The sequence below is a fragment of the Vicia villosa genome, linkage group LG4 (genome assembly GCF_029867415.1).
Source record: "Vicia villosa cultivar HV-30 ecotype Madison, WI linkage group LG4, Vvil1.0, whole genome shotgun sequence".
Classification (NCBI taxonomy): domain Eukaryota; kingdom Viridiplantae; phylum Streptophyta; class Magnoliopsida; order Fabales; family Fabaceae; genus Vicia; species Vicia villosa.
Genome location: NC_081183.1, coordinates 171,753,418 through 171,759,502, shown reverse-complemented (window position 1 = coordinate 171,759,502; position 6,085 = coordinate 171,753,418).

Below are 6,085 nucleotides of genomic sequence, written 5' to 3'. Positions count from 1 at the left end.
AGTGTAGCTTTAAAAACTTGACAGATAAAAATAAATTGCACAGTTATTTTTATCCTGGTTCGTTGTTAACTAAACTACTCCAGTCCACCCCCGCAGAGATGATTTACCTCAACTGAGGATTTAATCCACTAATCGCACGGATTACAATGGTTCTCCACTTAGTCAGCAACTAAGTCTTCCAGAGTCTTCTGATCACACACTGATCACTCCAGGAACAACTGCTTAGATACCCTCTAAGACTTTTCTAGAGTATTCTGATCCACACGATCACTCTAGTTACAACCTGCTTAGATAACCTCTAAGACTTCCTAGAGTATTCTGATCCACACGATCACTCTAGTTCCTTACAACTTAATGTAATCAATTCTAAGAGTATTACAATTGCTTCTTAAAAGCTATAATCACAAACTGTGATATTTCTCTTAACGTTTAAGCTTAATCTCACTAATATATTACAACAGCAATGTAGTGAGCTTTGATGAAGATGAAGATTCTGAGCTTTGAGTAGAACAGAGTTTCAGCAAGTTAATATGAGTTGTTTTGTGCAGAATCGTTAACCTTGCTTCTCATCAGAACTTCATATTTATAGGCGTTGGAGAAGATGACCGTTGAGTGCATTTAATGCTTTGCGTGTTCCGTACAGCATCGCATTTAATGTTATACGCTTTTGTCAACTACCTCGAGCCTTGTTCACGCTGTGTCTACTGACGTAGCCTTTAGTAGCTTTTAACGTTCCTTTTGTCAGTCAGCGTAGCTTGCCACTTGTACTTCCTTCTGATCTGATGTTTGTGAATACAACGTTTGAATATCATCAGAGTCAAACAGCTTGGTGCATAGCATCTTCTGATCTTCTGACCTTGAAGTGCTTCTGAGCGTGATACCATCAGAACTTCAGTGCTTCTGTTCTCTTGTTCTTCTGATGCTTCCATAGACCCATGTTCTGATTCTGCTTCGACCATCTTCTGATGTCTTGCCAGACCATGTTCTGATGTTGCATGCTGAACCCTTTGAGACAAAGCTTCTGAGCGCTGAATTATGCATACTCTTTATATATTTCCTGAAAAGGAAATTGCATTGGATTAGAGTACCATATTATCTTAAGAAAAATTCATATTATTGTTATCATCAAAACTAAGATAATTGATCAGAACAAATCTTGTTCTAACAATCTCCCCCTTTTTGATGATGACAAAAACATATATAAATGATATGAATTTGCGATCAGAAAGAGCAGACGGCAAAAGACAAATTACACAGCTATAGCATAAGCATATGAATATGTCTCCCCCTGAGATTAACAATCTCCCCCTGAGATAAGTAATCTCCCCCTGAAATAAATACTCGAAGAACTTTAATAAAAGACTTCCCTGATTATTTCGGTAGAGACGATCACATAAGCTTCTGTCTTCAGAGAATTCATAGCTTCTGACTTCTGCTTCCATTGGACAGCTTCAGAACTAGAATTTCTTTAGATCCCTAGAACACTCACAGCTTCTGATTCCTGCTTCCATCTAGGACAGCTTCAGAACTTGAATTTCTTTGATCTTCTGAACATTCACAGCTTCTGACTTCTGCTTCCATCTAGGACAGCTTCAGAACTTGAATTTCTTTGATCTTCTGAACATTCACAGCTTCTGATTTCTGCTTCCATTTAGGACAGCTTCAGAACTTGAGTTTTCTGGATCTTTAGAACATTCACAGCTTCTGATTTCTGCTTCGCTCGGATAGCTTCAGAGCTTTGAATTTCTACCAACATTACTTCATGCTAGATTTGTATCAGAACATTGTTGAATGTACCAGAGCATCATCAGAGCATCTCTACATCCTGAAATGTTACAGAACAAAAAACTAAACGACAAAAGTCAGCATGAACGAGTCAGAACATAAAATGTATATTAGAACACATGATATGTATCAGAGCCATATAGGCTAAAATAATGTATCAGAGCACATAGAATTTTGTCAAAGCAAATAGACAAATATGGATCACATTCTATTATCAGTGCTTCTGATTCATTCTTCTTTCTTGCTTCTGATTTCTGAAGCTTGACAGCACTCAGCTTGCTTCAGTTTCCATGAGCTTATTCTTTTTACAGAATAACACTTCTTATGGTTTTGCTTCTTGTGTTTGCTTTGAAGATTCTCTTCACTTCTTTATACCTGCAAAACACTTAAACCATATAGAACTTGCAGTTCTTGTTAGAAAAAGCAACTGATTAAATCAAATCATTTATCACATATTTCTCCCCCTTTTTGTCATATCATCAAAAAAGCAAAAAAGATTCAGAGACAAACAAAACGAAACACACGGAGGAAGAAGATGATTTCATTGAAGCTCAAACAGCAGGTACAGAAGTACATGGAGATAAGAAGATCATATGCACAAAGACAGATGCAACGAAAAGAAAGAAACAACACAGACTCAATCTAAGATGGCCCTAGCCTTGACAAGATCTTGGCCAGCATCTCTTGAACCTCATTGTTGTGTCCATCTTGCCTCACCATGAAAGCTTTATACTCAGCATTAAGTGAGCTTTGCTCATCCTGTCTCTTCTGAATTTCTTCCAGAGTCCTTGCAAGACGAGAAGGTTCATCAGAAGAAGCTTCACCGCTTTCAACCACAGGAATAGCAACTTGATCTGTAGCTTTCATGGATAGATCATTTGCAGGGATTTCCTCAACAGGATCTGATTCAGCAACATGATCTTCAGCATCTGCTTCTTGCATAGAAGCATCTCCATATTCTGCAGCAGGAATTTCCGAGTCTCCATTCTCAAGTGCCTGAAGAATGGCAGCTAGATTCCTGGGAGCAGAAGGACCTTCAACTTCTGGTGGGTCAACAACTTCTGGAATGACCAAGCTTGGGTCTTTCTCAGAAGGGTTTTCCCTCAGATAGTCAAAGAGAGTCTTGAAGTCTCCGAGCAGAACAGGATAATCAGGAATAAAGATAACGATATCCCTGCATGGATTTGCTTCCATTGCAGCAGCCAGTCTTGCTACTTCCAATTCATCCACAAAGGGCTTCTCCTCAGCAGCAACACAATTTCTGAGAGGATGGTAGTATATACCATTATCATCCTCCAGAAGGTAACCAGGGTAACCAGGGGCAGCAGCCACTAGTCTTTTCTGTACTCCCATTGCTTCTACTTGAAAATCCTTGCGAAATCTTCTCCAGAGATTTCTTGTAGAAACATCATCCAGACCATTTAGAAATGCATCCTTCAGAAGGTCTAGACTGCTAATCACCTCATGTCGGAAAAGTTCCAGGAAGATATAGGGTTCAGGTTCAGGCGGATTGAAGGTGAATTTGTAGTCAGGGTAGAGAAGACAGTAAGGTTTGGATTTTCTGGTAGGTAAGGGATGGGATATAGAAGGTGGAGGTGCGGTGGATGAGGAAGAAGGGATATCTGAGAGAATGATTGATGAGGATGGAATATCAGAAATGATAGATTGAGACGAGGATGGAGTATTTGTAAAGGGAATTGGTGAGAACGATTTATCAGAAGGAGTTGGGGGAAGAATACTTAAAGGTGTGGGGTTTAGAATGGGAGAGGAGAAGGATGATGGAGAAGGATTTGGTAAGGTGAAGTTTATTTTTGGTTCAGATGGAGGTGATTGGAAAGATGGTTTAGGGACAGAAGGAGGTGGAGTAAAAACCTTTCTGGAGATTTGTACAGAAGAAGAAGATCTGGTTCTGCGAAAGGAATCTCTGATCCTTTTATCTCTTCGTTCTTCAGAGTCCACCTTGTCAGGATCATAGGTGACCCTCAACTTTTTGGCTTTCTCAGCCTCATCTTCTTGGGCTTTTCTTTTTAGCCTAGCCTTTAGTTCCTTCTGATCCTTCTTCAGAAGATCAGCCTTGGACGGAAGTACTCTGCCACGGATCCAAGCAGGATCAATATCTGATTGCTTCCTAACACAATCTTCCAGGTAAGACTTGACAACCTGATGCAGTTCTTCTTGAAACAAGGAGGCAAAACCTTCAACAGCAATTCTTCTTGAGAGAATGTCAGGAAAGCTTGGGCACACAGAAGGTACATTTTGAATGAGTTCTAATCTGAACAAATCCACACCATTAAAAATGGGACCTTGAACTACTCCAAGCAAATGGGATGCATTGAGTTTTCTGATGGAGTCCAGCACTTTGCTTTCAGTAAGAATGTCTGAAATCATTCTTCCAAACGGAATAGTCGTTCTTGAAAGATGAGGGTACTTCGCCCTTTCCTCTTCTCTTGACTCAAGGATTGAAGTCTTTAGATTCTCAAACAGAATGTGAGAAATGTTGATCTCAGTCTTTTTGCCAATGCAGAAAAGAGTGTGCTTGTGATCTGGACTGATGTAAGAAGAGGAGAGCATCCTTTTTCTGTGGTGAAGAGAACCCAGAATAATCTCAGCCCATACTCTATAAAATGGCTTCAAGGTGCCTGTGTTATTCGAGTCAATCCCAGAAGACTTAGAGATTTGTTTTTCAACTATCGACCAATCAACAGATGCGTGTCGAAAACCAGACCAACCTTCTTCATCATTCAGATTGTATAGCTTCCTGATCAGTTTTTCAGAGATAACCACTTCATGCCCTAGCACGAATGAAATGATGGCCGTTGGGGTAACCGTTGCATGTACCCAGAAATCTTTCACAAGATCAGGATAAATTGGACCAACCAATCTGTTAAGGTACTTGGACCATCCTTGCTCAAGGATTCTTGCATCACACTTAAAGCCATTCGCTTTAAGATTGTTTAAGTCCACAGCAGTTTCACATAAAACCTCCAAGTCCTTCGTGGGTATCAAGCAAGTTTTCAAAGGAGCATATTCATAATTTCGCAGAAGGATTTGTGAAGAAGTAAGTCTTTCTTTTGAGGAAGAAGAACAAGAGGAAGAGTCCATGATGATTATGTCGTAAGATTAGAACAAAGACTAGGGTTTGAAAAAGAAAGAAACAGATGCAGAGAAAAAAATGTACAACAAAATAGAGAAACGGAGAAAAGAATGAAGTTGAAGCGGGCTATTTAAAAGATTTGAAAATAATTTAAATCATTTTGCATTAAATGAGAAATGACATTAGGAGAGATAGCATGGTAAATGAAATGATTAAATACAGTTACCTAGGTAGGCGTCTTTTCAACTGCACGCTTCGTACTGACCGTAGAGACACGTGTTCATCATCAGATAATGGATGACAGGTGTGAAATATTCAATAGGCTTTACGCCTTCTGATCACTGCTTCTAAATTGATCAAGTTTCTCTTCTGGAGACACTCCTTCTGAAGTGTGCTGATATAAATCTGAATGATCTTCTGATCCATTACTTCTGATATACACAGCTTCTGGGGATTCACTTCTTTGTTCTGCAGCTTCTGATAAGACAAAACTGTATCTGCAGAAATTCTTAAGCTGCTTTGTTTCATCAGAAACAAGTTTATCATCAAACCAGATATTTATTGATTTGTCCACAATCAATGTTTCAATATTGTATATTCTGTAGCATTTAGAGCATTCAGAATAATTAAGAACGAAACATTATTGCTTTAGAACAAACAAAACAGAAGGTTCCAAGACTAATAAACTTTCTTTTCTGATCTCCTACGAACATAGTTTCTTCAACATATTTAAGTACCAGAACTTGGAAGACAGTCCTTCTTCCCTTTAAGTGTTGAGACCAACTTGAGTCCAGGTGACATGACATGTTGACTTTTATCTTCTATGTCGCCAAGAGAATCTGCAAAAGAAATAGTCTTTTTCTTTGGTACCCACATCTTCTTGGGTCCTTTCTTGTTAGATTTTCTCAAGTTCTGATTGAACTTGGGTTTAACATTGTAAGCAATAGGAGGAACAGCATGATAATTTTTAATGTGAGTTTCATGATATTTCCTAGGTTGTGTCACATGCTTTTTGGTGTGTGTTATGTGAAAACTTTGAGCATGTGAAGTGTGCCTAATATCATGGGAGTGGCCATACTTGAACTGATCATACAATGGCTTGTATGTGAGTTTCATTTCATCAACAGGTTCAAGTTTGTATGGGGTTTCACCCTCAAAACCAATGCCGACTCTTTTGTTTCCAGACATAGCATATATCATAGAAGC